The 12,285-nt window shown below is 32.4% G+C and overlaps 1 protein-coding gene across 1 annotated transcript in view; it reads left to right on the forward strand.

Moving 5' to 3' along the window:
- The window catches only part of LOC129749181 (TWiK family of potassium channels protein 7), a 613,556-nt gene that overhangs the window by 129,196 nt on the left and 472,075 nt on the right, over positions 1–12,285 (forward strand). The gene's annotated exons all lie outside the window — the stretch shown is intronic.

Consider the following 12,285-nt stretch of genomic DNA (forward strand, 5'->3'; position numbering starts at 1 on the left):
AATGTTATTAGCGTTGAGACAAAGTTATAGAACAGTGGTTTTCAAAGTGGTCCCTACCGCCCCCTTGGGGGCGTTGAGAGCTTCCAGGGGGGCGGTGAGCTCAATGTTGAAATTTGGGGGGCGTTGGAAGGGCTCAGGGGGGCGGTGAGGTCGTAATTCACATTTTCACAAATCACGAAACAACGTAGATTTGAAAGAACAACGAGAAAGCTCGACGCAAAAAATGAAATTACGTTACAAAACTAGACATCAGGTTCAAGACTGAAAAAACTGTAATTTCACAGAGCTGCAAACAAATTTTTGTTCCAGTATCTCAATAATTATTTTTAAATGTAACAACAAGATTTTTTTTCAATTGTCACTGGTTTTGTATACGCTCTTCATGTTCATCATGTTTTGTAAGATTATTTTGGGTTATACTTAAACAAGAATAATTTTGGATAGCAATGCTTGATAATCTTTAAATTGTATTGTCTCAAAAAATCTGCTGAACAGAAAAAAAACCTTTGAAAATATTTGTATAAAAAGGCGTCATCTATGATTTAGTGACAGATTTTCTAGAAAGAAAATAGGTGGTATGAATAAGAAAATAGCAATTACTTTGATAGATTTTACTTAGCTCGAACTTTAGAATGGCAAAATTTGAAAGCATTTGCTCAACTAGATATGAAAAAGCAGAGTAGAACATTTACTTTCAACCAGTTCCGGATAAAAAATATGTATGCCATTCGAAGTATTTGACTCACAAAACTGCTCGAAAATATCAAAAATAATTACTAGAGCTTTATTCATATCAGCCAATATGTAATAATTATTTAGTTCCTATTTGTTCATCTCTATTTCAATCGATTAAAAAATCAATTGTGCCATTTGCCATGGATAAACTTTTAATCTATTTGGTTATCACTAACATTGCCTGGATTCAGTTATTAGAATCTAATTTTAACTTTAAGACTTGTAAATTCATATAAATTTGCTGCATAACTTTGAACAGGACTCGAATTCAGATATCAAGAAGTAATACTATTCTTACGTTATTTTACCGGCTTGACAGCATTTAATTTGTTTTCCATAATGCAATTTAGTATTCAACACTAATGCAAATTTAAATGGTGAATAGAAAATTTTGTTTACCGAAATTTGGGATATTTGATTTGATATCAAAACAAACTAATTAACCAGTATAAGTAAGTTTCCATGAAACTTTTCTTAGGATTAAGTGTTTACTGCAGGTTTAAAGCAATATGAGGCCCTTGGAGCCAAAAGTGTATAAATACATAAAAGCTTATTTCGAGAAAACACGCTTTTAATTTGTTATGTTTGGTTATTTTCAAAAAATACGCTTTTCTCTTTGGAACAAAATAGTATTACAAACAAATTCTAAAAATCTGAAAAATCATGAAATATAGTTCGAAATATAAAGAATCGTTTGACATTATTGAATCAAGATCGACCATTTTTACACTTATAACACCTTATAATACCCCTTTGTCTCTGAGGGCTCATTTAAATTTGATAATTTGAAATTTGTTTATTTCGAAGGGGGCCGTGCGCTACCCCGATTAGGCACCCACATATAAATTTGAATGAGTTTTAAGTTAAACCTTACAACAACATCAAGCCGAAAGCTAATGGTTTTTCAACGATCCAGATTTTGAATTTTTTAAATAGATTTTCTAAAAATTGGCCCATGGGGGCGTTGAGCTCGAAAATTTGGTAAAAGGGGGCGATGAGTGAAAAAAGTTTGAAAACCACTGTTATAGAATTTTCTTCTAATGTCTGCTATAAATTGTGAAATGAAAACAAACATGACCAAAATAGCCAATTAACATTCTATCTTGGGGTTTTGTTTGATTTTTATACAAGGATTAGGGCTTCCTGAATAAAAGATCAAGTCTTCTTCAAAAGGGGATGAAGTCTCCCCTAACTTAAGAAAAATCGCAATTTTTTTACTCCCACGAAAATGCTTCTAGTTCATCAACGGGTTCAAGTATCGTTCTAATAAATACCTAGGCTTGCCCATAAATCCAATAAAAAAATCAAGATAAGTCTAATCTGGCCTCAGATGCTCAGATATTGTTTAAAACTTCCCGGGTTTTGCCCGGCTCTATTCAAATAATTTGCTCAATCAAATAAAGAATTCTGATTTTTCTTTGAAAATTTCAAGATTTTATGTTCAAAAACGATTTTTAAACCATTCCAAAATTAACATCAATTTTGGTTTAATCCATACGATTCGATTCTAATACTGCTCCGGCTATTCAATAAAAATATTAAATTTCAAGTTATTTTCTTTCATTTTCCTATTGCATGTTTTTGGCATTGATTTGGTTCACGTTTGCCGTTTTTTAAATTTTGTTCCTAAAATTGTTCTGATTTGCCCAAGGTTAAAGCACAGACTGCTAAAAATCATCGTACATTTTAACAACTATTTTGAAGATATCTTGCTCAAATTCGACTTCCATCAAATTCGATATCAAATAAGCAATTTCATATTGATTGGCACCAGTTTCGACGTGTTTTTTGCCAGATTTCAGAGGAACCCATCTCTTTGGTGATAAGCACCCATGAAGCTACAATTCATCTGATGTCATTTCAGTTATTGGTGATTTTTTTCTTGAATCAGAGAGACCCCTAATTAAAAAAGATTTTGTAATACATCATCTGGTTGAAAATAATCGACTCAAAAACATGAAAAGCATTAAGATGGAAGAAATAGAAGGAAATTGAAATAATTGCTTTTGTATTTTCATTAAAACCCAACAATATATTCGACCGAATATTCGGCCGAATATTCGTTTGGCCGAATAGTTGAAAAGGTCAATATTCGGTATTCGGCCGTTCGCCGAATACCACTATTCGGTACATCTCTACTGCTAATGTATTTTGATGAAAAAAATACAATACTTAAAATGTTTTCTTCTTGATTTCTTAAAAAAATTTTTGTTGTTTTGACCTTATTTTGCCTAAAAATTGACCGGATTTTGATTTGAAAATACTAAAATCAAGCGCCAGGATTTTGCCAGGCTTTGAGATAAAATTTTCCGGATTTGTTAATTCCGGATAAGTATGGAAAATTCTGGCAACCTTATATCTGACCCATTCCAGCGTCGCGTCACATCATTAAGAAGAACTTTGTCAACGATTTCGGTAATAACTTTTATGAGTAAATAATTTTCAAAAACATAAAATTCGCAGTACCGATTACTTTAGCACTTTTTAAAAACTAAGTTCAAAGAAACTTTTCGAAAACGTATATTTTGAATTGACAAAAAACTTGTATTTTTGGTCTTCAATTTTAGTGCCTTTTCTTTAATTTAACGAGCGATCTACTTTCGCTGTTCGTTGCCTGGTGTGACGCAATGAAAAAAAGTAGTAGATATTGTTTTTTTATCGATAACTTTTTTCAATAGAAAAAGATTTGTTTCGATTGTGAGTTTTGTTAAAGCTTACCTTACCTGAATTACCTAAAAGTGATGACACCTTGTGAATCTCATTTCCATATGTTGGAATATTATTGTTTTGCATCATACGTTTGTTGACATTTAAATATCATCCATCAAAACATACATTTTTATGATTTTTGCTAGAGGAATTTAGGGAGTATTTTTTTAATCTATGAAATACTTCTATGTTTCTTTTAACAGCTTTATTGACAGACAAAATGTAAATATTAGTTCGAACAAAACCAAAATAATAGTTCGAACAGAATAAAAAAATCAAATCAATTCGTGTTTTCGTACGTGATGGGTTTTATGGCATCACAAATTTATCAAAAACTTTAAATTTTCAAGATTTTTCATTAAAAACCAAGTTTGATGCAATTTTACTCTTTTTATGGGTAAAGGTTTTCTACAACGATTCTTCATATTTCAAACCATATTTGGTGATTTTTTAAGATTTTTAGAATTTTATTTACATACTTTTACGTAACAAAGAAAAATAAAAATTTTCGAAAAATATATGGAAAATTGCCAAACACAACAACTTAAAAGCCTGTTTTATCGAAAAAAGCTTCTATGCACTTATACCCCTTTGGCTCCAAGGGCCTCATTTGGAATTTTTCATTATTTAGTCTTATAAAGTATTGTGAAACATTTACACTATTTTAACGATCACTATTAAATCACAAAAGATCTAACAACTGGTCGCAGTGGTAGGGACTCGACAAAAAAAACCATCTCTACCAAATTTTACCTCTTTCATTATGTATGCTGTCTAGAAGGTTAAAACCTAAAGTTGAAAACTAAGAAATTGAAGCCAAAATACGATTTTTTCAATATTTTGAATTATGTAGTATAAACAAATTAAATTTAAAAAAAATCGGTTTGAAATTGCTAATTGTATTCTAATGCAGGGATGAGTAACCTTTTGAACTGTTGAATGTGCGTTGAATGTGGATACCGGAACAAAAATTAAAACTGATGGGTTTTGGCACTTTTACTCACACATGTCATATGGAAAGTTGTTGGAAATTATGTGAGCTACTATTGGCATGAATGGCGTATGTTAAAACAATGTTCACAAAAGTTACTCATATACATATATGCATAAAAAATCGTACAAAGAGGATTTTACCTTCTGAACAATGTCTCATTCAGATCAGAATAGAAATTTATTCCGAAAACATTGTTTTTTGTGTTCGCAAAAGTGGCTTAAACGCCATTTTTACCTAAATTACCATGAAAAACACGTGTTTAATGACGATTTTTGCGCAAATTAATATATTTCTTCCAATGCAATATTTTTGCCCTCCAGTTCCAATATCTGAGGTGAAAGAAAACTGAATAATCAAACTTTTTGCTTGGAACGGCCGGTCTGTACCACCCTTCAAAACAAGACTAGGGCATTTTCAACAGTCAAAACATCATCTAGAAAAACGTAAATATATGTAAAACGGGCAATTTCGGGCAGATGAAACCACTTTGAGCTTTTAAAGGATACTTTTAACGATAACTGGAGAAAAAATCAGAGAGGTATTTTGATATATATTTTTGTAATGTCCAATTGCAGTTTGAATGTCCATTTTCTTGAAATATAAAGTACGCTTATATGGAAATAAATCACAGAGATATCCCCTCAAATGTCTTCTACTTACTTGCTTCTTCAGATTCCATTGCGGTTTACACATTAAAAGTCACCAACAGATTAGCGAAAAATTAGTAAAATTGAGTTTTTTTTTCTGAAAAAATACTGTGCATGTGTTGCGTAGAAACTATCTGACAATATAAGCCTGATACAGGCATATATGTATGTGCTCCCACGTGATTACTTATACACATACAGCACACTTCAAACATATATGAAAAGCACCGCCTACTTGATTTAGTGAAATAAAAATTTCGAATTTTTTATTTTTGTCTATGGGACGCTGCACTGTGTAACGGGCCCATCTTTCCCGCGGGCCGCACACAAAATATCACTATTTAAAAATTTAAAAATCTTCAAGGGTATTGTTCGAAAAATAATCTAATTAAACGTCATTCTTGAATGATAGCAAATTATTGACAAATAAAAAGTAGAAAAGGAATCAATACTGATGTTATGAAATCGCTTGGTACATCTTTGTACCTGAAAATGATCACATTTTCATATGTGATGAAAGAAATTAGAGAAACATGAACTATCAAAGAACGAAAGAACATAAGCCGTAAATATCATGAAAATTTCGAAAAAGATACAACGGCTCACCGACAGGACTCGAACCTGCAATCTCCGCTTCGGTACAACGGCGCGTTAGCCAATTCCACCACGGTGAACGTGATGGAACCGGCGAACACGAGCAATCGAGCTCTGCCGATCAACTGCTGGACCTTCTATCGAAAACACCATGTATATCCCGCATGTGATCTTTCCCTCTATTGATCTCGCTTGTTTCTCTAACCCCACCCATCCACTCGGGATTTTAGCCGAGCGAGCACATGGTTCCATGTGCTCGCTCGGCTAAAATCCCGAGTCGATGGGTGGGGTTAGAGAAACAAGAGAGATCAATAGAGGGAAAGATCACATGCGGGATATACATGGTGTTTTCGATAGAAGGTCCAGCAGTTGATCGGCAGAGCTCGATTGCTCGTGTTCGCCGGTTCCATCACGTTCACCGTGGTGGAATTGGCTAACGCGCCGTTGTACCGAAGCGGAGATTGCAGGTTCGAGTCCTGTCGGTGAGCCGTTGTATCTTTTTCGAAATTTTCATGATATTTACGGCTTATGTTCTTTCGTTCTTTGATAGTTCATGTTTCTCTAATTTCTTTCATCACATATGAAAATGTAGAAAAGGAAATGAAACAAGAATACATACATTAGACTGCCCCAAATGACCTGACTTTTGAAAAAGTTATACGCTGCAGGCTAAAATTGATCCTGGGCCTAGTACAAGATCTCATGCCAAATTTGGGCCAGATCGGACCACGGGAAGGGGTCGCTCAACGAGCCTGAAGTTTGTATGGGATTTTGAGATATTTTGTTCGAGAGGAACATGAAAAACAAGTTTTGCAGTCTTCGGATGAAATATTTTTCATAATTTAGGCTTTTAAAAAAACCGTTTTTGAAAGAAATCGGTCGATGGGAACCAAAGTTATTGATGAAAAACGGGTTTTTTTGGCAACACAAATCATTCAGTCATGTTTCTAAGCCCCTGTGGTTATGCAATTTTTTTTAAATTATCAAGCATTTTTCCGCCCCTACTTTTTTCCGAACTATCAAGTGAATATCATCCAAACTCAAATATCAGAAAAACATTAAAAATTGCAATCGAGCGCAACAACAATGTTGAAAATCGATCCTTATTTGACGAAACGGCATGCATTTCACATTGAGTGTTCTGGTCGGACATTTAGTCGCCTCATTAAAACAGTGATGAATATCACCCTTAAAAAAGTTAGCCAATTTTTGGAGCTTAATAACTTTTTTATATTAACTTTAATTGAAATGCTATCTTCGGATGAAATATTTGTCATAATTTAGGCTTTAAGAAAACCTGGGGCGGGATTATGGAACTCGAAACAATCGAGTTTCGTTCGATTCGACCAACTTTGGCATTACCGATCTCGATTCGAATGAAACATTTCGAGATGATCTACTACCCGATTTACTCGAAATCTAGTACTTGAAAATTTAGAACTCGAACGAGATTCGTAATACTGATGCTAATTCGATTCGAGTTCAACTCGAAACGGGTAACTCGAATCGAATAGGATTCATAATTCCACCCCTGTTTTTTTAAAGAAATCGGTCGAAGGAGACAAAAGTTATTGATCTGGTCCAAATTTGGCATGAGATCTTGTACTAGGCCCAGGATCAATTTTAGCCTGCAGCGTATAACATTTCACAGGTTTTAAATTTCCCATACAAATTTGGGGCAGTCTAACATACATTCATTAAAGCGAAATTCTACACAATTTCTTAATCACAAAACGGACAATACCATCCGAAATGGAACAGGTACATAACTTAGTCTTAGTAAGTTTTTATAAAAATAACTAGCTGATTTTACCCGGCCTTGCTCGGGTTCACATAAAACATAAATCAAAATGAGTCATTTGACTTTTTGAAATTTTGTAAGCTTTTTGTTCATCATCATAACCAATTGGACCATGTTTGGCCATGTAAGCTATGTGAGTTTTGTTAGTCTTCTTAAAGTTTTAATTGGGATTATTAGAAAAAAATTATCGTTTTCATATTATTGAACTAATAGTTTTTAGGTTTGCTAATGGAAATTTGAACTAATTTCCCTTGAATGCTTATCCTTTCTATCACAAAAAAACATTTCAATCTAAGGTTTCCAGGTTGCCCGGATTTATCTGGTCCCGGATTTTGTTGCAAAAAGCCCGGATTTTGCCAGGATTTATTCACAATATTTTTAAATCGTAACTTAAACTGAGATATAATTATTAAAATTTTTCATTTTTACGTTCAAATAGAAGTTTTAAATGGCAAGTTTTAAAAATATTCATAGCTTGTGTTTGGAAGCTTGATATACAATTTAAAATCTGCTGATGTGGTTTGTTGAAAAAAAAGTATTGCAAGTATATTTCTCGTTATTTTAACTGAATAATTCCGCGGTTTGACCAAGTTTGCCTGGATATTTGAACATTTTGAAATCAAATGCTGGATTTTGCCAGGTTTTTCGATAAAATTGGCTGGATATGTCCGGTTTCGATACGTTCGGAAAAAATTCTGGCAACCTTATTTTCCATCCACCAAATTAGGAAGCTTGAATTGCATTACCCTTTTTATTATCATCAAATGATAAAAAATTTTTTTAATCTTTTCTATGTGTTATCTAGTGAAAATCCAAAGTATTAAGCTTGTAAACAAATGTAAACGACCTCTTTTCAAGTTCTCCCCGTTGAATGGAAACCTATTTAAGTTTTATTTCTAAATAGACTTCCGCTGAAACCTTATAAAAGACTTCCTCTGCATGTTTTCAATGTGTTTTTTTAGTTTTCTTATAATTGGATGGTAGAATCGAACACATCGATGATCAATAATAACTTAAAATTTAAAAATTGACAAATGAAATTGAGAAATTCAGATTAAATTGCCAACATTCTCGTGCGTTTAATTTGGTTTTAACTTTTTGCATAAAATGAACGTTTAATTGATTAATTCCTATTGTAAATTAAATTCCTACACGGCAATCAAAGTTTTTAGATCGCAGCCTTGAACTTACAACCCTCAGTTTTATTAATTTTTTTTCCCTGTGAGGAGTTTCAAAAATTTGAAAATGGTTGGTTCCAAAAAGCTAGAAATTTAGTTTTCAGTCCAAATAGTTATTCAACTGGATAAGTCAATTCATAATGAACATGAATTAATGTATCCATACTTTACACACTGCATATTCTAGTCGATTTTTAACCACTTATTTCTATAAGGCGAATAGTTTTTTTTATCCTTAATGAAGGCTCATTATTGCAATCAAATTCCTCGCACCGGTACCACGTGCTTTGAATAGTAGAAGGAAAAAACACCCGCCAATTTTTCTCCGCTCGAATTTTTAATGCTGAGCAAGCTTTGATTTGCTATCCAGTACACGTGAACTCTGGATGGTTGCTTCTTATGCCCGGCCCATGGTGATGGTGAAAATAACCCCGCCAAAGGAAACGAAAATCGGTTGACAAAATGGTGCCATCACTTTGATTCGTGGGAATAAAAACGAAAGTTGTATGGGAGGGTCCCTTTGCTTAGGTGGGAGGGGCTCAAAACTATTACATCGACCTTTCTCATGTCTGTTTACATCATTGTACCAAATTTCAAGCTGATCGGTTAAGCGGTGTGGATTTGTATAAGGTGCATATATATATATACAAACATATATAGCCCAACTCATCTTTATATATTAGATTGAATAATTTGTTCTTCCAAAATAAGTCATCATTTGATCCGTTTTTTTTTATCAAAGATGAAAATTTTTCGAGGTTTTTGTATTGTTCATTACAAATTTGAAGCGTTTTCTAAAAAAAATTACTTCTAAGTCTTCTGGAGCTATACCACAGTGATAAGTTACAGCAAGAAAAACTCTTTTTTTTGGAAATCTCTCTCTTTAAAGCGTTAGGATTTTAATATTTATCAAAATTTATTGACTCTGACTACTGACTTTCGAAAGCCATTTTATTTTTTTCCATAATTAAATTTTGTTTGTGAAAACCTTGTTTTTTTTTACTTAAAACTTCGGTTGAGATTAGACGTTTCTCAAGTTGTTTTGTTTTATTAAAAACGAATTTCTTTTCTAGCAAACGGTGAAAAAGTTGTTTTTTAATTTGAAGTTTCGTATAAGTTCATTGCATTGAGATGTTCAGAAATGTTGTTTATATCACAGAAAAAATCATTATTTTGCAGAATTACAAATTATAGGTACAGATTAAGAACAAATCATAATATTAAAGATTTTTAAAAATATTTCGTCGCAAATTACATTTTATATTGTACTTTTACTATAGATTTAATGGATTTTCTTAATTTAATTAAGTTACCATAGGGATAGGATTTTAATCTAACTTTGATAATGTGGATTACTTATTTTAAAGTAAAGTTACTCAATTTAGTATGTCTGACATGATTCATCTATGAGATTTCTGAAAATAGTCGTCCCAGAATTTTTCAGTCAAATCACAGGTATTTCTTTTGTCGAGAACTCATGTAAAGTCATGTCGATTATGTTGATAAGAACTCATTTCATTCAAGAACAAAAATAATTATTTTGTTAATGTTTTTTTTGCAGTATTTGAGCAACGCACTTAGAAATGCCAGTGATGATCATCTCTACCCTTCCAATTTTGAAATTGTTCTGCTGTCTCGGTTTCGTGTATTGTGTGTTTTAAAGTGCTAATTGAATAATAGGAAAAAGTGAAATCTGGATTGAAAAACGTATATTTTTTTAGAAATTAATAATATTACACTTTTTTTCTAAAAGAAAACAAAAAATGCTCAAAACGCTTGAAAAACAAAGTTAGCCATTTGGATAATTGTGAGTCAAATGCATATTTTATCAAGTTACTCGCATTAAATTTTTTTTAGGGTTTAGTATGGACTAGTATTTTCAGTAGTATTTTCCATCGAGGAAAAAAGTCGAAAAGGAAATGAAAAAATCTTCGCGGGCCGCACAAGAACCTCTCGAGAGTGCATATAATTAATTTTCAATGTAATATAAATTCAATCAATAGAGTGTAAGAGCAAGTTCACTGGTGTTGGGAAAAAGTGATAGAAATTTTGACATTTTGCAAATTTTACAATGCCAAAATGTTTTCAAGATCTTGGGGCGTTGTATTTTTTTACAACACTGTTTCTAGAAATATTGCAATTTTTGCATCACAGCATGCGAAAATATAACACGTGTTGTAAACAAACTAGAAGGCAACAGATCTTGAAAATGTTTTTACATGGCAAAATTTTCAAAATGTGCCGTAAGTGTCAACATTTCTACCACTTTTTCCCAACACCAGTGAACTTGCTCTAAGAGTGCTATGACCAACATAATTGACGGAATTATTATGCAAAACATTGAGAAGATTGAGGATGATTTTTCACTATTGATAGAAATTGGTTTGCTAAACTTCAGATTATCTTTCCAATTTCGTAAAATTAACCCATAAGTTTAAAATAGTGTCGCTTCTTTAGTACAGATTCATTGTCGTTTTTGACTTTAAACAACGAGTTCTCAGACAAAAATTTTATTTTCTAAATTCAATTTTTAACCATGTTTCAAAAACTATCAAAGTCTAACAATAATTTTCCGCTCTGAACCTTGCTATATTTCCAACTTAGGTCGTGTAAGCTTTTGAAATAAAGCTCTTTTTGTTGGATTCGGGAATTCCCGGGATGGATACTCTAAAATCAAAGCATCTAGTAGCAAACGGGTTGTTTCATGTGAAAAGTATTTTTTTTTTCATTGGTTTAGTATATGTAAAGTTTTAATTTTTTTTTGTTGCCATTTTGAGATATTTTTTTTAAATAGTGGGCCCAAAAAGAGTAAACCTGTCTAGGAAAATGGCAAGAACCCCTTTCAAATGGTAGGGGAGAATGAGGATACTTGATCCCTGGGGATACTTGATTCCTTAGCTATATCTCGAAACTGGAATGTCTTACAAAGATCAAATGTTCTAGAAAAATGTGCGAAAATGAGCAGAATAACAATGTTTGTAGTTAAAAAATTTTAACAAAATAATTGTTTGAGTAATTGAACTATGTTTGAAAAATTTCACTAAATGTAACTTGAAGATCTTTTTTTATCACTTAAAAATGTTCCTGGCATGGGAAAATTATGAAAAAAAATATTTGTTCCAATGTATCAATCGTTCGAGCGTAAAATGGACTTCATAATGCCATATTTTCAAAGCAATGGAAAACTCACAACTTTTTTCAGAAAAAGTTTTCTAAAATGTTGATTATGGGTACAATTGATCCCCTAGAGTTGGGTACAATTGATCCCCCTTCTAAACGGCATATTCTTCTTCTGAATTGATCGTTATGATTGCTGATTACGAAATTACTAATATTCATCCAATAGCTAATATTTATCAAACAATTGTCTGAAGAAAAGAGCAAAAATAATTAATTTTCTCTTAATTATAAAAAATAGCGCCTTTAAGTATGCAATGTTATTAGCGTTGAGACAAAGTTATAGAATTCTCTTCTTATGTCTGCTATAAATTGTAAAATGAGAACAAACATGACCGAAATAGTCAATTAAAATTCTATCTTGGGGTTTTGTTTGATTTTTATACAAGGATTAGGGCTTCCTGAATAAAAGATCAAGTCTCCCTCAATAGGGGATCAAGTCTCCCCTAA

The sequence above is a fragment of the Uranotaenia lowii genome, chromosome 2 (genome assembly GCF_029784155.1).
Source record: "Uranotaenia lowii strain MFRU-FL chromosome 2, ASM2978415v1, whole genome shotgun sequence".
Lineage (NCBI taxonomy): Eukaryota > Metazoa > Arthropoda > Insecta > Diptera > Culicidae > Uranotaenia > Uranotaenia lowii.